General features: G+C 43.6%; 1 protein-coding gene across 2 annotated transcripts in view; it reads right to left on the bottom strand.

Annotated features, from left to right (window-relative positions):
- Positions 1 to 211: 211 nt before the first annotated feature.
- LOC148524224 (uncharacterized) overlaps positions 212 to 27,521 on the bottom strand; it is a 182,376-nt gene continuing 155,066 nt past the window's right edge. For both annotated transcript variants that reach the window (XR_015878378.1, XR_015878379.1), the window contains exon 4: positions 212 to 937. The gene's annotated coding sequence lies outside the window, so the exon portion shown is untranslated. The remainder of the gene's footprint in view (positions 938 to 27,521) is intronic.

Genomic DNA, 27,521 nt, shown 5'->3' with positions numbered 1-27,521 from the left:
GATCCCTCATAATATACATGTTCCCAGTGCTCCTGTTATCACATGGATCTCCACCATACTCTTCTTGTCTTAGGTTCCTACCAGCTGTAGTGTCAATTGTGCAGCTTCTGCCTTTATTAGAATATCAAAAACTTAAACAAGAGCCAGCACGAGCCCCTCACCTTTTTTTATTTACTCTACACCCATGCCATTCAAAAACAAAAATGTCCACACTGTACAATAATAGGTATTGTACAGAATATCCCCAATGGGTCGGCATACATACTAAACCCATGGTTCTGCAGAGTGTAAAAGTTGCAGGTTGGCATGTATCAGGCAATAAGTTAAAGACATCTGAAATTTAAAAATAAACTTTACCTGCAAAAAATAACAGAAACAAAATGAGCTTATTGTCTTTGGCCCTCTTGCACTGACCACTTTTTTGCTCTAGCTGTAACCAGAAAAGCTATATGAGTGTAAATTGAGATGTTCATGCATACTTGGAGGTTGCACCATAAAATAAGGTTGCTTACATACATACAGAACAATGTTACATCCGTAAGAGTATGTTTGAATATATGGCAATATGCTCAGATTGGAGCAAACTCGGTGTGCTTCTTTACTGGGTAACAGCATGTAAGAACAATGTAACTTATCAACAGACAAATACTGTACATAACAAGAGCCAGGAAGTGACAGGCAGCAAATTCCAGTGTATACATCTGCCAGACAGTCGAAAACATATAGCGCTATAAACACCACACTCCTCCCATCATAGATTTAGTAGTCACTCAACATAACAAAATAAAAGAAACATCAATACTAAAAAAGTCCATACTTAATGGAGTCTTCTGTACTCTATCTGGATAACGTAGTAGAAAGACTCGGGCCTCTGGCAGAAGTTTCCAGGTCTCCTTGTTAGGTGCAGGATAGTGAGTCTCTATTGATGTTTTTACTTCTGCAAGCAGAAACATGCAAGTCAAGGTAGGCAGGGCCTCACTGGTCACACTCTTCAGATTTGATATAGAAATTGTTAGAATAATAATGATATACCGTCGATTCCCGTCAGCGGCAGCCCGACAGGAGCAGAGTTCGAAGCAGCGGAAGCCCGACAGCGCTGGAAATTCCGATCTTGTATAGGTAAGTATAGACTAACCTAACCTCCCTAACCCTAACCCTCCTTAGGGGTGCCTAACCCTAACTACCCCCCCAAGTGCCTAACCCTAATCCCCCCTCTAAGTGCCTAACCCTAACCACCCCCTTCCCCGCTGCCTAAACCTAAGTCCACCGGTGGGGTGCCTAACCCTAATTCCCCCCCGGGGGTGCCTAACCCCAACCCTCCCTCCCCCTAGCCTAACCCTAACCCTCCCGGGGGGGTGCCTAACCCTAAGTCCCCCCCGGGAGCCCTAAACCTAACACTCCCCCCCACGGCTGTCCGCTTGTGGCACCCGGCATCACTACGATCGTGATGCCGGGCGCCGGTCTCCCGGCATCTGGGAAATGAGGGCATCTACATCTAGACACCCGGCATTTCACCCATGCCGGGATAAGACAGTCGGGAAGCCGGCTGTCGGTATTTAGGCAGCCGGCTTCCCGATTGCTTCCCCCTTGTAGTGCCCCCAGTAGTAGTCCCCCCTTGTAATGCCCCCAGTAGTAGTCCCCCCCTTGTAATGCCCCCAGTAGTAATCCCCCCCTTGTTGTGCCCCTAGTAGTAGTCCTCCCCCTTGTAATGCCCCAGTAGTAATCCCCCCTTGTAATGCCCCCAGTAGTAATCCCCCTTGTAGTGCCCTCAGTAGTAGTCCCCCCTTGTAGTGCCCCCAGTAGTAGTCCCCCCCTTGTAGTGCCCCCAGTAGTAGTCCCCCCTTGTAATGCCCCCAGTAGTAGTCCCCCCCTTGTAATGCCCCCAATGCGCGGAGCAGCTGTGTCACAGTGACACAGACTGCCTGTGGCCCGCATTGTGCTGCGGCCCGGGTGGCACATGGCACCCTGCCGCCCAGCCCTCCACTGGCCACACCACAGGCAGTAAGCTGCACAGAGAAAGATCTAATAGAGTCATGCCTCTGAGTTTGGGGGCGTGCCTTAGGCACTGAAAGACACCTTGGATATGTCATGTAAACAGGAAGTGCACTGCAGTGTTTAGAGATCGAAGCTTAGTCAACAGCAGCTTGAGAAGACACAATCATGCAGGTAGGAGAACCAATGGACACTGAAGCTTAGTGTAGTGAGAGCAGAGTTACAGTGAGTAGGGGGTGAGACAGGGTCCCGGCACTCAGACCCATCTCCATGTGTGCCTCCCCAGCCATTGACATCACTGCACGTTACTGTCTGCAAGAAAGTCCATTGAGTCCATAACTGGTTCGGTTAAAGCCTCAATTGGATTATCTGGGTAATTTTACTCAGTACAATGGGTTTAAAAGGAACCATCATTAAGGTCATATCCTTCATGCTAAAGAGGTTAGGGGTCATATTGGAATTAACAAATCCATCAGACTCAATTATCTGACAAGACTACAATTCTCCCACTTGATCAGTTAATATAACAAGGGTCCAGTTTTGGAGAAGACCCAGTAATTTGTCTGCTCTGAAATCACAAATAAACCCATTCTGTCCATCAGCAAAATCTTAAACGAGTCATTTGTAGACCTGTGGAACTGTTTATCCTGTACCACTGTACTCACATTCAGCTCCACCTTGTCCCACTGAGACCTCGAGTTCCTCTGTAGAAGCAGCATAGTGGGGTATTGGGCAGTAGTGGACTGTACCTTGTTGCAGTATATGAACAGAAAGTTCTCAATGTTGTGCTGAAGCGGCACCATTTTTTACTCATAGTCTTAATAGCTCTCTTAAAGGTCTGCACAAAACTCTTGGCCAGGCCATTGTTGTCTGGATAGAGGAGCCAAAGTTAAATTTTAATTCAATTTCCTTTCATAAATCTCTGGAATTTAGCAGACTTCAATTACAGACCATTGTCACTACAAATCTGTTCTGGCAGTCCGTTTCAGGCAAAGAGAGTAAGAAGAACATAGTGTATATAGTTTTCTCTGATGTAGTGGACTTCATTTTAAATTCCATTTGGAGTGAACATGAATACAGTCCAACAATGGTCCTGCAAAGTCAAAGTCTCAGAGCAGATGACCACTCCCAGGGGTATAAAGTTGTCACTGGAGGAGCAATAATGACCTTCATGCAGCCTGGTCACTCTGTTGTCAAACCATCAATTTTGATATTAATTCCCATGCATCACACATAGTTTCTCACCAAAATCTTAATTGTAAATGTTTCCAAGTGACCATCATACAATTTATGCAAGATTTTGCTTTGGAGATTAAGAAGAATCACCACCCTAGTCCCACACATTAAGGATTTCTGGATATTAACAATTAGGGGTCAATTTACTAAGCAGTGTTAGAGTGAAAAGTGATAAGGTGCCAGCCAATCAGCTCCCAACTGTCATCTCACAGGCTGTGTTTGAAAAATGACAGGAGCTGATTGGCTGGCACCTTATCAATTTCTTATCACTTTTCACTCTGTCTCCTAACACTGCTTAGTAAATAGACCCCTAAGTCTGTACTGCCAGTATATCTGTGCAAAATAGGATTCCAAAGTTGAGCCAGCTGTTGAGAGTCAAGCCAAAAACTTTTGATAAAACCGGATCATTCCTTATTTCTCTGGACAATTAGCTTATTAGTCACTGGCTAATTATAAGGTTGTGACCTCCAAGTGATCTTTCTTATTGTCTTTGTCAGTCTGTGGCAAGGGATAATGTGATGTCAGCATTGTTGTGTACTGTAGTTTGGTTATGGAAATGGAAATGTTAAAACTCATTCACGACCAGGCAAAAGTGCAAACGCATATGGTAGCAATATCTGATAAAGCAATATATGTAATAACAATTACAAGAGGGCGTGTACAAAGTGAAACCAGTAATTAGCTGTCTTAAGGTGGAAACCTTTATCTTCTCATTCTGATTTGGTTAATAGGCTCACTTGGCTTGTGAGCAGAGAACAACATGCTGCGGGCAATTATCACAGTATTAACATCATTTTGTCTATGGAGATACATTTGAAATGAATACATTTGTTCCAGATGATGCTAGACAGAGATCCATATTTATTAATATAATCCCAGTGTGTACAGGGCATAGTTATGACTATATCATAATTATCACAATCAAATGTTTCCATAAAAAACAAAAACATGGATTGCTATTATGACTTTACCTGGTCAATGAACAAGAAAACGAATAGTTTGACAAAAGCTAAACATTTCTGCATGCTGTTACCTAGATTTCCATAAGGCAGTTTTCTTAAATAGCTTAGAGAGAAAAGGCTTCAAGTTTTCATCCCTTAATGGGCTTAGCTGTGGCTGTAGATCCACCTACAGGCTATATGTTTTTGTATGTCTGACAAAATACAGTATATTTTACTCTATAGATGCGAAAATAAGACAAATAAAAGATAGTGATAAAAAATTAAAATAAAACAACAACTACTACGTCTACCCTTAGCAACAGTATTATTTAGCTATATTAACTTAAAGGACAACTGCCATATATCTAGTTGAAGGGTTAAGGTGGCCATACATGGTGCGATGCACCGTGTAGGGCAACTGCCGATCAGTCGGCAGACAGATCGTGCTGTCACTGCTGGCAATCGTGCGGTCCCCGCAGATCGCACAATATGCCGGCTCCCCCCTCCTTCATTTGAATGGGATCGTACATCGCATCCCAGATCAGATGAACATCCAGGAAGATCTGGGGATACGATCTACGATCCCGCGGGAGCGGGCAGCACGATATCAGGTACGATATCGTGCCCATACACGGCAGGATATAGCACCTATATCGTGCTGATCTGTTGGATCGACACGTATATTGTGCCGTGTATGGGGGCCTTTAGCTTACATTGGCATGTGCCCACTGAAGCAGAGAAAATTTAATGGTAATTGTATTCACATTTTATTTTACAATTTTACATTATTATTATATATATATATATATATATATATATATATATTTTTTTTTGCTATTATAGTTTTTTTCAGTGAAGGTAAAAATAATGGAGGATGTGCGCTTTATAGAACAGCATGAAAATTCACAACTTTATCTTATATTCACTCACAATGACTGAAACAGCTCTTCCTACACATACCACCTGGAGTTTGAACAAACTAAGATGGATAAATTACCCTGTAACCAAGAGGTACAACTACAAAGCGTTTAGATCCTGAGTTATACAAGTAAGGCATCATTCTTGTTATTTAATGTAGCTCATTATCTCAACCTGTGACAGAAATATCTGAAATTCTTTTCTATTTCTTCCAATCTGTCACACTGAGGCAATCTTCTAAACCTAATCAGTTAGGGATAAATAATGTTTAGTATAATTTGCTCAGAAGCAGCTTTGCTGCTGAACACATGGGTGGAATGTGAGCATAAACCATATTAATGTTATTCTATAAAATGGAATCTATATCTAATGAGCAGTTTGTTCTAATTTGGAACTCCTATGCATTTTGCAGATTTATATCCACATAATTATTTCACTGATATCTAAGCCTATGGTATTGTATCTAAACCTATGTTCTTTCATTATTGAACAACATTTCGCAGTTAGGAGGTGTGTCAGATTCAGCAATTTCATTGGCCATCTTGGCAATTTTTTTTTTTTAGACTAATAGTGATCTTTTTGTAATATAGTCTTATCTTTTTTATTTTATGTGCATTGTATAGAAACACAATTAGTTCAACACTAGAAATTGACTCCAGACAATCTGCTTGTTCTTTAAAATATAGGGGTACCGAATATGTCTGTTTTATGAAAGCTTTGTAGAAAGTATAGGGCTACGAAAAATGGAACATAGTTTAATATTATTATTTTGTTATGTAAGATATTCAGTGGCTGTACATAGGTGTAAAACACTATAGCCAGATATCTCACAGGGCAGCATGTCATTTGACTTATTAGAACTGACAGCAATTTTGAACATAAGGTATGCTTCTATGGGGATCTTATCATTTTATTGTAGAATCTCTAAACCTATAATTTTAGGAGAACATATATTATAGTGTATACACATACTGGTATCAAATACAGATTAAATTATTGTTTTTTTTCTTGCTGCACTATTTCTTTACAGATTTCAAATTGTATAGAAAATATAGAACCATCAGATGCTATTTTTCAATGAAACAAAATTTTGAATTCAGGATATTTCCTTTGTGCTCCAACCACAAAATTCACATTGATTTTGTGACACAACCAAAATCATATCTCTCTTCTTTAACTAATACATAACAATCTAGTGCAGTGGTTCCCAAACTTTTTTGAATCACGGTGCCCTAGAGTAACAGCATTGTTTTCACGGCACCCCTAAGCCAAACGTTTGTTATTGAGAAATTCAGGAACAAAATGTGAAGAGGTAAAGTGAAGTAAATTGTGCTGCCCTGTCATCCTTAGGCTCAGTTATGTGTCACCCCTGCAAGTGTCCCGAGGCACCCCAGGGTGCCACAGCGCACAGTTTGGGAACCACTGATCTAGTGTTAATCACATATTTTATTGGTCAATGTAAGACATAGATGGGGTAACATGGTGAAAATAGTAACAATTCATAATATATACATAATCATTTCCAGCTCCATTACTACTCCATATATAGTATATATATTGTCTGTACAGGAACTTCGTTTTGTACATAATAAATAACTTTATTTGTTAAAAATAAAATATAATTTTCAGGTCATATAATAGATAACTGATGTCTTGATTAACTACTCTTCCCTCATTTTAACATTCAGTTCCTTTTATATAGGGCCTCCGTGGCCTAAAATTAATGAAACATAACAACCGCTTTACAATCATTGACTCACTCATCCCCATTAACCCTCTCATCTTTAATTAATATTATTGATATACCTTAACCCCCTACTTAACTCCCACAGTCTAATCAAAAGAAACTTCTTAATTAACCCTATTGAAAGCATTAGCCCCTTCACCCTCATAATCAAACCCAATTATCCTAACTAACCCATCACACTTAACATTAGCTTCCATCAACTATACCTATGCTTTCATCCAGCCCCACTTGCTTATTCCTGATCTAGTCTTCCTGCCTGTGCTGCCTCACCACAGCACAGCCACAGTGTATTATAAAAAGGGTCCTGCGCTGTGTGTAAGGGGGAACAAAGAAAATGTAGGAGCAGCGCACTGTAGTCGGCATCGGTATGTAATACCGCCTGATGTATTGCTGGCGGACTAAATACCGACGCTTGAAGCCCGAACTGTCAGGATCCTGACTGGGGCTGGTAAGTACCCTAACCCTCCCCTCCCCTCCCCTAACCCTTCCTTAGTGGTATCTAACCCTAACCTCCACCTGTTAAAGCCTTACCCTAACTGCCCCCCCGGTGATGCCTAACCAGTGTCGGTTCCAGAGGTGGGGCTGCAGCGCAGTCCAAAATTTAAATAGGGGAGCCACACAAACTGCCAGTGAGTCCCGGCCGGCAATGTTTGCCAGTGTTTCGAAAAGCAGTTGGTTTGGCTCCCCTATTTGAATTTTGGACTGCGCTGCAGCCCCACCTCTAGAGCCGCCACTGTGCCTAACCCTGTGCCTTTCCCCCCTTCCTACACCCTAAACCTAACCTTCCCGGGGGGGAGCCTGACCCTAGCCTCCCCCCCAGTGGTGCCTAACCGTAGCCTCCCCCCCAGTGGTGCCTAACCCTAACCCCTCCTTCCCCTAGCCTAACCCTAACTGTCCCCAGGCGGTGCCTAACCCTAAATTCCCCCTAGGGGTGCCTAAAACTGACCCTCCACCTCGCAGCTAATAGCTAACGGTCCCCGCTTACAGTACCTTAGCTCGTTATGCCGGGCGTTGGGATTTCGGCGTCTGGCTAAAGATAGGTGTCGATATTTAGATGCCTAACTTTAGTAGAAAGTCGAACTTCCAGCATCGGGATTCCAACATCCGGCATTCTGGACGCTGGTAAATTAACTGCATCCCCTGTAGTCATGGACAACACAGCAGCTCAATGGGAGAGACTGCATTAAAGAGAACTTTATTTGGGCAACCACCTATCACCCTCCTGCACGCCCACCTCTTTAATGTGTAGTTTATGGTTGTTGCAGCAGTGAGTGGCTGATGCAGCAGAGAGTGGCTGATGCAGCAGAGAGTGGCTGATACAGTAGTAAGTGGTTGATGCAGCAGAGTGGCTGATACAGTAGTAAGTGGCTGATGCAGCAGAGAGTGGCTAATACAGCAGGGAGTGGCTAATACAGCAGTGAATGACTTTTAATAAAATCAGCAAAGTAAAATTATAGAACAGTGGTGAAAATTTAAAATAAAGGCTGTAAATAGTTTCTGTGCCCCATTATATTTTTACTATGCTGTATTTATAGAGTATCCACTATTCAATTTATTGTTCTTGTTTTTACTCCACAGTTCTCAGCAACTAGCAGCTATTATTTCACATCATCTTAATAAGGCAGCAATATGAATATACAGCCTTATATTTGTTTAACTGAAGTTAATAAATCCCTTTAAATACTTCAGGGATTGTATATCTTTACTATGTGTATTCAATGTCAGTATTCGCACTATATTCCGTAAAAATCCAATTGATACAAATATATCTTATTATGCAGACACACAGGAAGTTTCTGAAACAAATGTATCTAGTCACTAATTCTTAGTTATTTTAACTCTATTGATTGATGGATATGAAAACATTATAATAATTATATAGGTATATAATAAATTAGAAATTAATTGATTTTGGTTAATTTAAATATGCTATAAATATTTAACATATAGTATATAATAAATATGAAGGATTATAATTGGATATAAATACACTAACTGTTAAGAATAATATAAGTAATAAAGCGTTTGAAAAAATAATAATATAATAATTATAGTATATAAGGATTTATTTAATTATTTAATACATTTGTGGAAATATACATATATTAGGGATTAATTGGACTGCATTATAATTGATAAGATTTCATATATTATTAAGAATTGACAGGGTGTAATAATATGAACCCATTGAATCACAATATATATGTACTTAATATTAAGCAATTGTGGTACAATACAGTATGGAAGGATACTGCTATGGAAATATCATTACTGGTAAACCAAGAAAGAAGATAAATCTAAAAATTAAAATATTAGCGAAATATAATGTGCAAAATCGTGTTAATACGATTTTGCACATTATATTTCGCTAATATTTTAATGGATTAATTAAAAGTTAATTTTTAGATTTATCTTCTTTCTTGGTTTACCAGTAATGATATTTCCATAGCAATATGCTTTTATATTAAATAGCCCATGAGTGCCCCGCTTTGGAACACTTTTTCTCTTTTCTGTAATATCTATTTAAAAAAGCTACAGCGAAACACGCGTCAGTGTTCAACTGCAATGTCTGAGAAATGTGCCCTGAATAAATGAAAATATGTTGTAATAGATGTACTGTATCTGTAGCAGGACAGTGCCGGCATATGATAGAGTAAAGATGGACCATGGGTGCGGCACTGTTATAACTAGGAGGCAGATTCAGGCTACTGAACAAGGTGATCGTGGCGGCATCACTTGAATCAGTAGACAGAAGCAGTGAGACAGGGAGCATCTGAACACAGTGACCATGAATAATGGCACTGATAGGAATATATTCTGTTACATGAATAATACTGTGGCATAACATCGGCCCTAATATTAACTACTAAGTGAGAGACTTATGTGAGAAACTTATATGTGACACTTACATTAGCATTAGTGATATTAAAAATCCCTAAATGATGCTCACACATCCATTATACTGAATGTGAATTATACACTATGTGAACATAGAAACAGATCCGTTTGACTCCTAAATCCATTAGATACAGGCAGAAGATCTTGATTATTGATTGTGAAATACAGCCATGGCCAAAAGTTTTGAGAATGATACAAGTATTGGTTTTCACAAAGTTTGCTGCTTCAGTGTTTTTAGACCTTTTTGTCAGATGTTCCTATGGTATACTGAAGTAAAATTACAAGTATTTAATTAGTGTCAAAGGCTTTTATTGACATTTATATTAAGTTTATGCAAAGCGTCAATATTTGCAGTGTTGACCCTTTTTAGTCAAGACCTCTGCAATTCGCCCTGGCATGCTGTCAATCAAATTCTGGGCCACATACTGACTGATGGCCGCCAATTCTTGCCTAATCAATGCTTGGAGTTTGTCAAAATTTGTGAGTTTTTGTTTGGCCACCTGCCTCTTGAGGATTGACCACAAGTTGTCAATGAGATTAAGGTCTGGGGAGTTTCCTGGCCATAGACTCAAAATGTTGATGTTTTGTTCCCCGAACCACTTAGTTATCACTGTTGCCTTATGGCAAGGTGCTCAATCATGCTGGAAAAGGTATTGTTTGTCACCAAACTGTTCTTGGATGGTTGGGAGAAGTTCTTTATTCATGGCTGTGTTCTTAGGCAAAATTGTGAGTGATCCCACTCCCTTGGCTGAGAAGCAACTCCACACATGAATGGTCTCAGGATGCTTTACTGTTGGCATGACACAGGACGAAGACTTTTGGAGGATGGCCTGGTGTCAGGACGGGCAGCAAAGAAGCCACTTCTCTCCAGGAAAAACATCAGGGAGAGACAGATACTCTGCAAATAGGGATTGGACTGCTGAGGACGGGGTAAAGTTATTTTCTCTGATGAATCCCCTTTCAAATTGTTTGGGGCATCTGGAAAAATGCTTGTCCAGAGCAGGAAAGGTGAGCACTGCCTTCAGTCCTGTGCTTGAAGCCCCGCCCACTCGTGGGTGTCTGAAGCCCCACCCCATTCAGCCAAGTCCCTCCCACTTGCGGCTATCCGAAGCCTCCACCCCCCCAGCCACGCAAAGCTACACTTTCACAGTTTGTTTTTACCTGGAGAAATAGATATAAAAGATAACTTAATCCGGCTCTGGTTTGATATGCAGCATATACAGTACCCAGCAATTTAGCATCATTAGACACTATAAAGGATTAGTTATCCAATAAGATACAAGATCAATTAAAACAGGGTTTTTATAAGATATATAATAGAGCGATGCAGTAGATAGAGAATGTACTCATACTGTATATGATTGGGGCATTTCCAGATAAATCCTATTCTCTACTGCTGTGATATGTGCTGTGATATGACTCTGTCTGCATCCAGTTTGTCTCAGTACAGATGAAGAGAAATACTGTACAGCTGGAACTATTCCTTTTTTGAAATACCTGAAGTTTTCACATGACGGCAATTTGTAGTCTGAGAGCACCTAACATATCAACTGATTAAAATAGATTGAGAATGACATGAATTCTTTATCATTTGGAAGAGGTGAGGCCAGCATTTTATAATGACCCTATTCCCAGATCCCTCTGCTTTCATTACACTGAGCTTCAGCTGAAGGCTCCTATTCATTTCAATGAATATGAAATAGTTTCACTTCTGCAATCTGCTATCCCAGAACATGCAGAATTTTTTTTTTTTAAATGCACATCGCTCTCAGCCTTCCCGCTGTCCAGGATAATGAAATGTTCCAGTTAGTCTCACTTCACAGATACCAAAAATTTGTGTTGTCAGGGGGCTGGAAGAAGCATACAGTTACAGTATCACCTTGTTGATCACAGGGTGGACACAAGCAGAATCCCAGACAGAGCATGCTTACCACTATACAGCTTATTGTAATATTGCTGGCAAAAGACAACTGTTCACACACATATAAACTATCTGAGGGGCAATTTGCTTTAGACTTTTTCTACATTTAAATGTTTCAGCCTGTATCAAATAGACAATGTATTGTCTACCCCTGAATTAAGGTACAATATACTGACAGAATAAAGCAAAATTTAGAATAACTTGAGTGCCATGTTGAACCAGGAATTTTTTTTGCAGAACTCCAGCGATATAATATTTGAGTTCCATTTTTTCTTTATCATTCTAAAAAATGCTATTCTGCCTTGCAATTGTAGGGTAGTACTCTCTTTCTCCTTGGCAACATATTGTACCACAAGGAATTAATCCCCATTCACTTGAGTTAGAACCAAAATGAAGAAACCACCAGAAGATACATAAAGTAGCTCCCCATTCCTTCTGATGTCTTCTTTCCTGTTGTTTACATACAGTAGATAACTATTTTCCATTTTATAAAACCTTACCTGCCTATATTGGATCCACTGCTAATAGGAGATTGGACTATGGCCCTGATTCAGAGCCGGACGCTCTGACAGAGCGCTCGCTCTGAATCAGGGCCGTCCCTCTGTTTTTTTTAGCGACCTCCTGGCCGCTCGCATAGCTGTGGGTGACCACCCATAGCTATAGCGAGCGGCCAAAAAGATGGTCGCGATGGTCAAGACCATCGCGACCATTGGGCTTGCGACGAGACCCTTGTGGTAGGGTCTCCTCTGCCGCAAGCCCTGGAGTGCTTTCGGCTCTATCAGAGCTGAGGGCACTCCCACTGACATCACTTGTGATGTCAGTGGGGCCGGCCCCAGATGGTAGGCGTTCCCATGGCCAGCCACGCCCCCCGGTGTCACTCACCATCGACAGCATGCCCCCTTTGTAGCGAGACCCAGAGCGACGGCTTGGTCGTCGCTATCCTGGTCTCGCGCATGCGCATGACGGAGCCGCTTCCTCGTGCGCATGCACACTGGGCCAACATCGACCGGCTTGCAAGCGCTCAGCGCTCACGAGTGGGTCTGAATCAGGTCCCATGTTCCTAAATCCTCCTTAGGTACTGAGGAGATAAAGGGATCTATGTACTAAGCATTAAAGAGAGATAAAGTGGACAGAGATAAAGTACAAACCAATCAGCTAATAAGACTGTAATTTTTTTCAAAAACAGCCTGTAATGGGGCAGTTAGGAGCTAATTGGTTGGTACTTTATCCCCATCCACTTTAACTCTATCTAAGGCTTAGGGCCTGATTTAGACCCGCTCGCGAGCGCACAGCACTCGCAAGCAGGACTATGGTCCCCTTACTGCGCATGCGCTGCCTCCGGCATGCGCATGCGTGAGACCCGTACTGCGACGGCAGCTCCACCGCAACGGGTTTCGCTGCAAGACGGGGCTGCTGTCGATGTTGATTGACAGCTCGCCCCGTTTTGTAGGCGGGGAGAGGGTTGATAATAGCGATCATCGCGAGGCTGCCTGCAAAAGCTGTGGGTGATCACCTACAGCTTAGCGAGCGGCCTGGAAAAAAAAAATTCCCCGCCCTGATTCAGAGCGAGTGCTCGCAAACAGCGAGCGGCTCTGAATCAGGCCCTTAGTACATTGACCCCTTAATCTGAGGGAATTCAACAAACAGGTTTTAATATAGAGGATATTTTGGATGCTGAACCTGGAAAAAGTCTAGAAGAGTGACATTTCACTACAGTTTGATTAAATCTATCTATAAACTTATGAAAATTAGAGAAGTGACAGAAAAGCAACAACTGCAGGATATGCTTATAGTGTAGACTAAAACAAAGAACTGACTCTTTCCATTCCAATGGATGTAGTTGGCATCCCGGCTGTCGGGATGCCAGTGCTCAGAATGCCGGGGCAGGAATCCCGATGCCAGTCAGAATACCGGCGCCATTATCCCAATGGTAAGTATTGGGGTTAGGGGGAAGGTTAGGGGTTAGAGTTAGGCACTAGGGGAACAGCTAGGATTAGGCTGCGGGGGCATCCCATATCCAGTAATCACAGAATTATCTTGGAGCCTATTGAGAACCTGTGTTAAGTAAATACAAATAGATACTCCAGCTATCACCTAGCAAAAAGTGGTGATTGCCAAACCAAAAGAATTTGCAGTGGGGTTTAGGGCATCATAAATTACACATCAACAACATATAAACCCATAAGTAAATTTATTAAAAATATGAAACAAATAAGCTATAAACTCCCAGGAGTGTAAATCAAATATAAGTCACATTACAATCAATAAAACTTTTAAGAGCAAATAGAATATATCAATACCAAGTCTGAAAGCAATATAATATCAGTGCTTGACACAATATTGCTTACATAAGAAACTCGGATAATTAACACAATATGAAGCAACAGGGGTATAATTACTATAGTGAGAGTTTTTAGAAGTGGAGATGTTGCCCACAGCAACCAATCAGATTTTAGATATTATCTTCCAGAAGGTGCTAATTAAATGGTAAGCAGAATTTGATTGATTGCTATGGGCAACATCTCCACTTCTAACAGCTCTCACTTTAATAAATATACCCCACAGTCTCAAATGGTAACTTACTGATCAGTCCTCCTTGTGTAACAGAGGGAAATGATTAGTCACCAGTGTTTTTAGAGTAGATAAAGTCACAGTTCAGCTATAGTATTGTCCATATGTTGATTCAATATAAACGGTTAGATAGATTTGCAGGATAGAATCCTTTAATACTCACTAAAATAATGTCCTCCTTTTCTAACTCCAGACTTAGATATTCAGTGGCAACTTCAGCGTTAAACTGATGATGATGATGCACAATGCCGGGTTGTAGGTGGCGGGTATGGGGAGCCGATTCAGAATGGTCACTCCGGTGTGTGACCATGGGTTTCCCCTGTGAGTCTCGGTCGCACTGGACCTCCACAGAAAAAGGATCTCCGTGTAGCTGTGTTAATACCGTTCCAACATAGCTTAAGTTGCCGGCCGCTCTTAGCAGAGAGCGGTTCCTAGGACATAAGGTGCTCCAGACTGCAAGACACTTGTTAACTCGACGCATTTCTCCATGATGCACGGCTTTCTCAAGAAGCAGGTGTGTGAATTGTGTATAGCATATTCTTATAAAGGGATTTGCTTTATTAGATCTGGTGTCCATAATCATACTTAATTAGTGTCTCACATTCTTAATTGCTAAAAGCAAAGGAAGATATTACGAGTACTCAGAGGGAAACAAGCATTTCCTCACAGAAAATATAATGAATAAACAAAAGCATCCCATACCCAACCAATTTAATAGACATTGTACAGTATGTAGCTATAGGGCTAGCAGCGGCTATGGCTAGAACATCAAGGGGCCCTGCATATTTGGAGCAATGACATTGCCAGGAACAGTGAGGATGGTGTAAGAAGAAGTGAACTTCTGAAGACTGTTAGAGAGAGACAAAGGGATTTTTTTTTTATTTCAGAAGCTTCAGTGGATTCTATGAAATTGTCTGCAAAAGCAAAATTATCTACAGTTGCACCTCTTGAACCTTATGGCTGCTTTCATGAATTGCAGATACCAAATCTAAGATATTCATTGTGGTAAAACTGAACAATATTTTATATAAAGAGTGTAAACAAGCAAGGTCCGGCCTTAATGCAGTAGGCTGCTGTTACTTGTAGGGTTGATGCTCCTCCAGTTCTCCTAAAGTCTTTAATAAAGAAGGACAAACAGTAAAAGTAATTGCAATCCATCCGTTTTGGTCAGCAGACAATGGTTTGGACTAGGGATGTGCAGGCTCGGATAGGTTCGAGTTTGCACGTTGAGTTCGGATTTTTCCCTCCAAAAAAACAGAACTCAGAAAGAGGCTAAACGTCATCTTACATGGACGAACATCATCATTCCTGGACAAAAGTGCAGGAATGATGAATAACAGTTGCACAATGACTAGCTTGTTGCCTCACAGCACTGAGGTCCAAGGCTCGATTCCAGCCAAGGCCATATCTGTGTGGAGTTTGTATATTCTCCCTGTGCTTGTGTGGTTTTCCTCCAGGTACTCTGGTTTCCTCCCACAATCCAAAAAGCATACTGGTAGGTTAATTGGCTTCTATAAAAAAAAATGAGACCTAATGTATATGTGTGTGTACATGTGGTAGGGAACATAGGGGTCCTTGTACTAAACCTTGGAGAGAGGCAAAGTGGATGGAGATAAAGTACCAACCAATCAGCTCCTGTCATTTTTCAAACACAGCCTGTAAAGTGACAGTTAGAAGCTGATTGGTTGGCACTTTTTCTCGATAAACTTTATCTCTTTTTTAAGGCTTAGTACATAGGGCCTGATTCAGACCCGGTCGCAAGTGCTGTGTGCTCTCAACTGGGTCGATGGTGGCCCACAGCGCATGCGCATGTCGGAGCCGGCTCCGTCGTGCTCATGCGCAAGACCCGGCTAGCGACGGGCACTCCGTCACTCGGGGTCTCGCACCAAAGGGGGCGAGCTGTCGATGTTGAGTGACAGCTTGCCCCCTTTGGTGGGCGGGCCGGGGGGGTGGCTGCCCAAACGGAGGCATTCCCATGAGAACGCCTACCGTTTTGGGGTGGCCCCACTGACCTCACAAGTGAGGTCAGTGGAGAGCTTCCGGCTCTGTTGGAGCCGAAAGCTCTCTGGGGCTTGCGATGAACGAGCCCCTACCACAATGGTCTCGTCACAAGCCCGATGGTCGCAATGGTCTTGACTATCGTGACCATCATCATGGCCGCTCGCTATAGCTGTGGGTGGTCAGCCACAGCTATGCGAGTGGCCAGGAGGACGTTCTAAAAAAAAAAAAAGACCGCCCCTGATTCAGAGCGAGCACTCTGTCAGGCTCTGAATCAGGCCCATAGTCCTGCTCCAATGGGGCAGGGACTAATGTAATGTAAATTTTCTATGTAGAGTGCTGCAGAATATGTGTACAATATATAAGTATCTGTTAATAAATAAATAAGAATAGTAGTTTGTCACATTATGCCATCACTTTAATTAGTTTAAGATGTCATTACAGAACTTATTATTATTATCATTATTATTATTAACTGATTTTTATATAGTGCCAACATATTCCATTGTGCGTTACAATTTGGAATAAAATAGTAATAAAATGAGACAGGCTAATAACAGACAGAGAAAGAGGTACTGTAAGAGGACCCTGCTCCCAATCTTGGAATCTATTATCTACAGGACATGTCTCTAAAGTATATTACTCTGATGATGGTCTTTTAGAGGCAATTATCAGAATTGAGAGTGTTAGAGCATCAAGCACTTTGGTGGAAGAAATATTCTTTTAATATATTTTAGGATAAGGTAGTTTTCAGGTCAAATCCTACTGTTCTCCCTAAAGTAGTGTCACAGTTTCATGTTAATCTGCACATTTTGGGGTCTATTCATTAATACTTAAATATCCTTGGAGGTAATTAGGTTTAGAACTCGCATGGAGTTCTACCTAATTACAGGAGGAATTCATCATTCCTCCTCCCCATAACTATCTATTCTGAAAGCTGTCATTTTTGTGATGACACCTTTTCGGGAAATAGATACTGTTCCCTACCTGTTCCTACCTTACCCCCAGGGGCGCCGAGAGAGGGGGGGCAGCGGGTACTAATTACCCGGGCCCTGGCTTGCTGGAGGGGCCCGGCGAGGGCCTGGGTCCGGCACCACTCCCCCTCCCTCTTACGTCACTGCAGCCCAACACACGCTGCTGTGTGTTGGGCTGCACTGGAAGACAGCTCGTGGTTGCTAAAGCAGCAGCCGGAGCAGTCTCCTATGCCTATAGGGGGAGCAATCATGCTGATCGCACCCCCCATTGGCTGTGCGCTTGGCTGAGGGGCACACGGCGCCCCCCACCTCCCTCCTCCCTTCCCCTGCAAAAATGTTTTTTTCCCCCTTTTTTTTTTAAGGGGGCGTGGTCAAGACTCCCGCGATTAGGTCGCACCCCATGTCACCTGGGCTGTCGGCAGCCCTGCTTACCCCAGCTGTAATCAGTGCTGCGAATGCGCTGTTCCGTTCACAGAAGTGGCACATGTGCAGCACTGATTACAGCTGCGATAATTGAATATAAAAAATTCTTATGTCCCCGCAGCCCCCCACCTAACTGGCCGGCTGTCAAAGGCTGCAGCCGCAGACTCCGACCTCCTGGTCTGCAGTGGCTACAAAGGGACAGGATGGGCAGGCAGAGAGGGCTGTAGACTTTTTTTTTCTTTACTTCATTATGTTCTCCCCACCGCAATGCTGCTGCTGCTGCTACTGCCCGGAAGCATCTCCCCTCTGTTCCCCGGTGGCCCTTGTAACTTAAGTGCAGTTAATTGAAGAAGCACTTACAAGTGTCACCGGGGAACAGAGGGGAGACGCTGCCCGGCAGCAGCAGCATTGCGGCGGGGAGAACACACAGGCGGAGCTGAGAAGGGAGCAGCGAGCAATGGAGGGAGCCGGAGGAGGACCTGCCCAGCTGAAAGCAGGTAAGTGTATCACGCTGTATACTACCTGGGAGTGGTGTACAGAAAAACCATAAAATTCTGAAAATACATAATTTTCGGAATTTGATGAATAGCCTAATTTCTACATCCCCATACTAATGTACTAATGTATGGGTAGTGTGGAAATTATGCAGATGGACTTAACCAGGAAATATCAGTGTTATCTCCTGTATTAAGGCCCTGATTCAGATCCGGACGCTCTGACCAGAGCGCTCGCTCTGAATCAGGGCCCACCTCCATAATTATGGAGCGTCCTCCTGGACGCTCGTATAGCTGTGGGTCACCACCCACAGCCTATACGAGCGTGCAGGTTGATGGTCGTGATGGTCTTGACCATCGTAACCATCGCCACTGCGAGCCGGAGCCTGCGGTTGAGTTTCTCAACCGCAAGGCCCGGAGTGATTTTGGCTCTATCAGAGCCAAAATCACTCCCACTGACATCAATAGTGATGTCAGTGGGCCGGCTTCTGACGGTAGGCGTTCCCTTGGGAACGCCCCCGTCTGGGAGGCACGCCCACCAAAGGGGGCGTGCTGTCAATCAACATCGACAGCACGCCCCCTTTGATCAGACACAACGAGCGAAGGAAAGTCCTTCGCTCGTCGCGTCTCGCGCATGACGGAGCTCCCTCCGTCGTGCACATGCACAGTGCACACCATCGACCCACTTGCGAGCGGACAGCCGCTCGCGAGTGGGTCTGAATCAGGCCCAAAGTGTGTTAATGAATACTAAAAAAACGTCAATTAAGGAAAAATTTCCTTAAAACCGTTATTTTAGTGTTGATGAATAGGCCCCCATATTTCCTTACTAGATCCAAGGCTAAAGTGCAAATGAAAGGGAAATTTCACTGTCTGGACTTAGCTAAGGCTGTATGGGGCTATTCATCATCACTTAATTGTTACAAAAGCAGGTGAAAATGAACACAAGATGCAGCCACCGGATCAACTACGTGACCATTAGACATCTGAGTAACCCTCAGGTAACTCAGGATGTCCGGCAAAATCGCGTTGCTGGGGCCAGTAAAGCTGCTTCCAGGGATACAGCCACTGACTTCGGCACTCCCGGAAAATGGGACTGACATTTTCTGGAATGTTCTGTATTGCCGCCCCCAAACACCAGCAGCATGACAATCATACCACAGCATTTGGGGCACTGAGAGCAACATTGCACCCCCAGATCTGTACATGCGTAGTGCGGCTTCTACACATGCAGAGATCTAAAACTTTATAGATGTGCATATATATCAGATTTACGTACATCTCTGATGCAGGCCCTCAGCGTTCCGGGCAATCGCCAAAAGGTGCTTGTACTATGGGCCTATTCATTATGGATCACAATATTGCGTGCACACACAGTTGAACTTTGATAGTGTGCTAATCCATTGCGATCGCAATGCAAACTCAGCACTACATAAGGACGCCCACTTTACCTTACACACATCCGTAATGCTTAGCAGAAGAGCAAAACCATTGATACAATTGAGTACCATCGCAGCCTCACGCACACTTGCACAAGTACAGACCTTACTCAGAAATTGCTAACAACCATGCTCGCTATGAGACCTCACACTGCGTGTGGGATTGCAGTGGATAATTTAAGCACGCCCCTGCAAAGGCGAGCGAATGCAATAGCACGCCTAGGTTCAGCCGACCATCCCCTCTGTTATATCTCAAAAGCGCCACTTCCTGTCAGTCACTCTGTGAGGGGTCTGCGTAGCCTCTGTGATTGCAGTCCCGATAACAATAGCTAGTTTGCGCACTGCGATGCATGCACAGAACGCAACAATCGGCTGATTGCGTGTGTAATCACAGTTGCATAGGATAGTGAATCAGGCCCTATATTTCAGTTTATGTCGGCTTCCACCATTTTCTGCCATAAGTGCCATTTTTTTGCTTTGGTGTTAATTTTTTTTATTTCCCAGGAAAGCAGCTGTGGTGACAGTTTGTTGTATTTTATTAGTATGTTAATTATTGTTAGGCTGCTGTGAACATCCTGACACAATGTTTTCTCTGTACACGAAAAATGTTTTACAAAAGCATATCCTGGCCATGCAAAATTACACACTGTCCTTCTTATGGCACGAATAATTGCGTGCACCCAGTAGGACTATGATTAAATAATTGTCTGTTTTCTTGATCATTTCTACACACTTGCCTTAATGGCATACTGGGTGACAAGGCTGCTAATTTATCACGACCTACAACATCATTTTCTATCTCTGTCTCATCCTCCTCAATTATACGTTTTTGAATCCCATCATCAGTATTAATCTGATCAGTGCAATTTTCATAATCATCATTATTATTTGCCTGTTCGTCTGTGACTTAATGGCTTTGAGAGAGCAATTGTGCAATAATCGCCGTCGTTATCCTGCGCCATACAGCTTAACAATTGCTCTAGCACTATAGAATTTATAAAATGTTGTTAATGCCACAATAATTCTATATTATCCATCTTTGGTGACAGTAGGTGATGAAAGACATTGCTTTCATATTTTAATGTAACATAAAGCATTCTTTCAAGTGTTTGTTTTGCCCATATAGATTTTCAAGCATACTTATGGTAGAATTCCATCTAGTTGTATGATCATATATGAACATATGTTGTTACAAATTACTTCACATGGTCAGTTCCTGCACAACCAGGTCTGTTTACATGACACAGATCGTCCTTCACAACAATACTATGGGCCCCATTTATCAACGAGACATAGGGCCTGATTCAGACCCGCTAGCGAGCGATGAGCGCTCGCAAGCGGGTCGATGTTGGCCAAGTGCGCATGCGTATGACGGAGGCGGCTCCATCGTGCGCATGCGCGAGACCCGAATAACGACAGCCAAGCCGTCGTTATGGGTCTCGCACCAAAGGGGGCGTGCTGTCGATGGTGATTGACAGCACGCCCCCTTTGGTGGGCATGCCGGGGGCGTGGCCCCACTGACATCACTAGTGATGTCAGTGGGAGTGCTTTTGGCTCTGATAGAGCCAAAAGCACTCCAGGACTTGCAGCAGACGAGACCTTACCGCAAGGGTCTCGTCGCAAGCCCGATGGTTGCGATGGTCTTGACCATCGCGACCATCATTTTGGCCGCTCACTATAGCTGTGGGTGGTCACCTACAGCTATGCGAGCGGCCAGGAGGCCGCTCTTAAAAAAGATAAGGACGGCCCTGATTCAGAGCGAGCGCTCTGTCAGAGCGTCCGGCTCTGAATCAGGGCCATAATCCCTTTAGCACTCACTAAAGGGATTATGTCCATTTTTGGGGTTGGGTACGGGATGCCGGTGTTCGGGATCATGGTGGTCAGAATCCCGACACCAGCATCCTGACTAGGTTACTATCTCGACGGCTGATAGGTAAGTATCGTAACCTAAACCCTAACCCTACCCTAACTCTCCCTCCCCGGTGCCTAAACCTAACCTCCCCCCTAGTGCCTATACCTAACCCTCCCTCCCCAATGCCTAAACTTAACCCTTCCACTTAGTGCCTAACCCTAATCCTTCCCCTAGTGCCTAACCCCTAACCTTAACCCTCTCCCCAACTCCGCTACTTACCTTTGGGATGCAGGCGCCGGGATTTCGATAAGTGACGGGATTCCGGCAACAGCACTTCAGGCATGTCAACCTGCTCCTCGAGCTGCCCCTGACCGGTTGGCACTAGAGGCTCTACACATTATTTGTGGGCCTGAATTCCCTATGGAATTTAGGGGCCCATTTATCATCGGAGGCCATACGGTATTGATCTCGCTGCGAGGCATACTTAAGTATCCAACTCGCAGCAGGAGAAACTATACACCAAAGCAATTCATCATTGCTCCGGTGCGGGGACAGCTGCTCTGAAAAGCAGCTGTCCCCTCAGTTTGTAAAAATAAACAAATGCATAAAAAATAGAGTGCACCCCTAAAAAGAATAGCCAGTGCTATAATAGGAACTAAATACTTACCTCTCACCCGTCGACGCGGTCACGCATGCGTAAAGCTGCCAGGGAGGTAGTAAGGAGGCGGCGGTGGAATCTGCTCGGATCCCTCTTCACATCCCTGGAACTTTCAGTTTTCTGAGTTTGCTGAATGTCAGGTGGTCTTATTTGGACCCCAGATGATGAATGGCCCGGAAACCTAATTATGCGGAACTAGCATTTCCGCATGCTTACCGGGCCATTTATTGATGATGAATAGGCCCCTAAGTCCTGTGCTGAGCGATCTGGGTTGGTTCTTATTATGATATGAGTAGATTATACTACAACCAGCCTGGTGCTGGTTACTGCTTTTGCAATGCTTATTTTACCACTGCTTTGGCTGTATCTAGTTCCTGTTATAGCACTGGTTATTTATTTTAGGGGTGCACACTATTTTTTATGTATTTGGTTTTAGCTGTAAAGAAACATGCTGATGCTGTTATCATAGTCAGTAGGTATCTTTACAACAGCCCTTTTGTTTGGTCATATAGTTTATCACCCAGGAGGCATATCTAGAGATGTGGTCAAGTCTAACTACATTTATGGTGTGGATGCTCTTGCTGTACTGAACATGCACACCCTCAGCCTACATCTCCAGGGGCAAGGGTGTTACAGGTGCATATATATAGTATATTATATTCTACATCATTGTAGTTTATTTTTCTATATGCACAATGTGCAGCAAAGAAACTTAAATTAATATCTAAGTGGCTGAACCAGAATTTTTGCACAGCTGCTGTGACTTTGTTCCCAACTGCTGTGCAGTAATACACTAATGTCGCAGAAAGCATCTTGTGTAAGTAGAAACCTCCTGCCGGCTTCTGTGATCCACAACTGCATCCGAAGATGCAGCATCAGATCACTCTGAGTGACCATCTGTCATCTGAGCAACTTTCAGGATGGACAGTGTTTTAATGCAGCTTAAGCCAGTGAAGCTGAGAACAAGGACGCACCCACTGGCTTTAGCACACCCAGAAAACGGGCCGCCTGACACCACCCCAGCTCCACCCTCAAATGGCTGAAGCCTGTCAATCAGGCTGCAGCGTCTGCATATTGCTGGTCATCTTGTAGAAGGAGCTTTGCACATGCGCAGATCTCTAAACATCGGAAGCCATTGGGTTACCGTACAACTCTGAATCAGGGCCTAAGTTGGAAACTGTATGTTATATTATATTAAGGTATGTTGGACAAAAATGCAGTCTTTATTTTTATTAAATCAATAATAAATAAAACAATTGGTTTAGAATTTGCATCGTAAACATGGGGCCTGATTCAGAGTTGGGAATAGAGAGAGATCTCTCTCTCAACTGATCATCTTGGTGAAACCATGCTGCACTGCAGGTGGGGCAGATTTAAAATGTGCAGAGAGATTTAGATTTGGGAGGGAGGTGTCCAAACTGACATCTAAATTGTAGAGTAATAATAAAGCTGTGCAGTATTTGTGGGCTACATGCAAAGCAGCCAGTATTTACCCTACATGTAAAAACAATTATGTATTTACACCCATTGTATTGCAACATGGTTTGTCCAGGTTCACAGTAAAGTGCTCTCTCTCTATTTCCAACTCTGAATCAGGCCCCAAGGTGTTTAGATGGATAAGGAAAAGCTTGCCAACGCCATTGCTGTGTATTATGTACTATTTATGTACAAAACCCTTGCAAAAGTAAACTAATTACAAATATTAATATATATTAAACGGTAAGGCTGAAATATAGCTTTATATTACACTTAAGGCCGTATTCAATTTGAAGCGAAAAGCCGTTCTCGGCGAAACTTTTTCGCAGATGACGTCATTTTTGCCGATTTCACTTATGCCCGTATTCAATTTTAGTGTCTCTTCGGCGGTGCGAAAACGCAATGCAATGCAATAGGCAAAAAAGTTTTGCCTATGAATACCCGGCAGAAAAAAGTGCAGAACTGGGGTTTTGGGGTGCAGAGGTGCGGAAGCCACTCTGTACCCTTTATACACCCCCCTTGACGCAAACTGAGTAAAAAAATGCATAAAAAACACAAAGGACACCCCAAAAAAGCACTATGAAAATGTGAGTGGAAAAATTCAAAGTGGGGGTACAAATTCAAAAACTAGTGAAATAGCCTTTGGGGGGATCTGTGAGTATGGGGGAGGTGTATTTTTGATTGCAGGTGTTTGCTGAAGGTGCGTTTTTGGTGCTTTTTAATGCTTGAGTTTAGCCATTTTTAAATATGCTTGCACCCATTTTCATGTACCCCAAATTTGATGGGACTACTTATTTTCCCCCAAAAAAGTTGCTAAATGCTATTCTTCACGACTGTCCCAAAGACGCTAAATAGCACCTATTGAGACCATTCAAAGACCCCAAATACCTTTTGCAGGGCTATTTGGGGGTACCCATAGTGAACCCCCATGTCAGAGCATCTTTAGGGGGGTGTCAGGCTGATTTCCCCAAAAATGACAGGACTTTTCGTCGATTTTGTTTTCGCCGGGTTCCGTTTTCGCCAATTTGGATTTGAATACGGGATACGCGGGGACGTGCGCGTTAAGTTTTAGACTGCAAAACCTCCGATGACGGGGAAAAGTCCAGCAACTCACTTTTCGCTCCAAATTGAATATGCCCCTTAGGGACTGAACTCTACTTGTATGTGTACCCAATATTGCAGAAGGAATATTAGTTCATGAAAATTGTATGTGCATCAGTCTCATACACTGATGTCCGATTTCTTTAAACATTTGTTATGATTGCAAGACTACACATTCGTTATTACAATAGGTTTCTAAAATACAAATTATAATATAATATATGTATGAGCAACATAGAATGCACCTATCAGCTTCAGCTGAGAATTCACAATCAGCAAATCAGAAGCAACTAGTGAGTGCTGGAGAACATCATCTGCTCTCACAGGCGTATATGCGTCTATGTACGGTTCTGCAACGATTTGCATTTACCTGAACAGGCCCTTACTCTATTCTCCTAGTTAGACCGCCCCTTCCTTCTCTCGTCCCTCCTCTGCAGTCATAAGCAGGTAAATATGTCAGATTAGCGTAACTCTGCAGCCTGTTTTCTGCCTATGCTTATAATCAGTTTGTGCATTTTACGCTACTTAAACTGACTCAAGTGCCCCTGTGCATCAGTCCTTGGGGGGCTAGTTTAACTTTAATGTACATAATTGTTTTGTTTCCATTCGTCTTCATAGGTTCTGCAGACTGAATTTACTCTCTTTTTCAAAACTATGATTTACAAAATGATTTTCCCTGGAAACAGCATATTAGAATTTATTCACATCTGATAAGTTATAAATACTTTTTACATAGGGTATGTTTGTGCAAGTTACATTTCCTGTATTCTTTCAAACCTTCAGAGAAACTTACAATTAAAATGAATTATTTATTGCACATGCAGGATTAGCAATAAACCTACAACTCTCAGACATTTTCTATGAAATAACATGTATTGGAATACAGTACTCAACCTCCTAATTTAAATGTGTTTCTTAAGTGATTGCTTAAACAACAAAGTAAAAAGGAATGAGAAGACCAAGGTCGGCAATTTGTTAAAAAGCATGTACCCAAAACGGCTGTATAGGCTGGATCTGTTGAGTTAGTGATACTACTGTTTTAATTTCCTATTAGACTGCAATTATGGAAATGATGCTACACATGAAGGTTTAGACTTTGGAAAGGTAAAACAGTATTTAACATTTTAATGAAGTCTTCACAGTAAATTTCACATAATTTTAGGGATGCACCAGAATTGTGAATTAGCAAGAAGTCAAGGGTATGTACATTCTCAGCGTCCAAATTGAAATATCTGACCCAGGGGAAATATTCTATATACAGTAGAAAAACACTACATTAGTTTTACAGAAGATAAAAAAGAACTACCTAATTTACAGTAAACTCCACTTGCATATAAAAGTATAATTCAAACATTAAGGGCTTGTGCAGAGTGGCTACTGCACCAGATTGCACAGCACAAAATGTGTGTTTTTGCTCTGAGCAGAACATTGGGTGCATGTGTATTACCTGTTGTAGATTTACGTGATTCTGTAGCAGGGCCGAGGGTACCAGTGTGGTTACTCGCCCTGCTACTAGACAACCCCACCTTCCATTCCTGGAGGGTGGGGGTGTCTTGGGTCGGAGGGGGCCCAAGGCATCACGGTGGGGTGGGATCCGGAGGGATCCCAGCCCCGTCCGAAGGTGTGGCGTGGCCTAGTTGTAGGCCGGCCGGCAGGCCTGGTTCGGTCACGATCCAGACCCCCATCTGACGCAGAGGGGTCGTGGAGGTAGCGGTGGTTTACCACTGCTGCTCCACGTGCATGATGGTAACAAGTCTGAATCCTGGGGGATTCAGACTCAGCCAATCAGCACGCGCAGGATTTGAATTTGGCGCTGACTGTGAGCCAATCAGGGCTCATAGTTCAGCAGCTAGCAGGGGATGGCCGTGGTGAACCAATCACGGTTCCCCGTGTCATCGCCATGCTCCCTGGCGCTGCTTGATTTAGCTGGCGCGAGGGGGCAGAGGGGAGTACGATGGCCGGGATGAAGCGGTGAAGAGCTTCCGTACATAGAAGCAGGAAGAAGACATCGGAAGTCCCGCAGGGCGGTAGCCATTGAAAATGAGCTTAACAGGCCGCCGCCCGCGGGTGAAGAGTTGCTGACCGGCGCCTACCAGGAGTAGAGCCGGAGAAGATGCCGGAAGCCTTGGGATAGTGGTGGACCTTGAAAAAAGCGATCCCCGGCCACTGCTGCCCAGGTGACGACTTCAGGAAACCCGGAGGTGGCGGAAGGTGTTTCACCTCCGGTGAAGACCACGTGGAGGCTGGGCCCGGCTCGGCCGATGACGTCAGGACTGGTAAGCCCCCGCATACCTCCCTAGACCACCAGGGTTCGGTACCAGGCCGTGGGGCATGTTAATTCGGTGCTAGGCCGTGTGTCATTGTAATTCGGCGCTAGGCCGTGTGTCATTATAATTAGGCGCTAGGCCGTGGGCATTATAAAGTTGGCGCTAGGCTGTGGGGCATGTTAATTCGGCGCTAGGCTGTGTGTCACTGTAAGTCAGTGCTAGGTCATGGGGCATGTAAATTTATCGCTAGACCGTGTGTCACTGTATGTCGGCGCTAGGGGAGCATGTTAATTCAGCGTTAGGCCATGGCCTTTGTAGCTCGGCGCTAGGCCTTGGACAAGGGCAAGTCAGGCTAGGCCGTAGGAGCTGTTGCTGTCGGCGTTAGGCCGTGATCTTTGTAGTTCGGTGCTAGGCCTTGGACGAGGGCAAGTCAAGCTAGGCCGTAGGAGTTGTTGCTGTCGGCGTTAGGCCGTGATCTTTGTAGCTCGGCACTAGGCCTTGGATGAGGGCAAGTCAGGCTAGGCCGTAGGAGTTGTTGCTGTTGGCGTTAGGCAGTGATCACCGGAGTTTGGTACTAGGCCTTGGATGAGGCATCGTGGAATTTGGTCAGGCAGTCAG

The sequence above is a fragment of the Taudactylus pleione genome, unplaced genomic scaffold (genome assembly GCF_031769625.1).
Source record: "Taudactylus pleione unplaced genomic scaffold, aTauple2 ptg000120l, whole genome shotgun sequence".
In the NCBI taxonomy this organism is placed as follows: domain Eukaryota; kingdom Metazoa; phylum Chordata; class Amphibia; order Anura; family Myobatrachidae; genus Taudactylus; species Taudactylus pleione.
The sequence above is the reverse complement of the archived record's forward strand: the minus strand, read 5'-3'. Positions and strand labels throughout refer to the sequence as shown.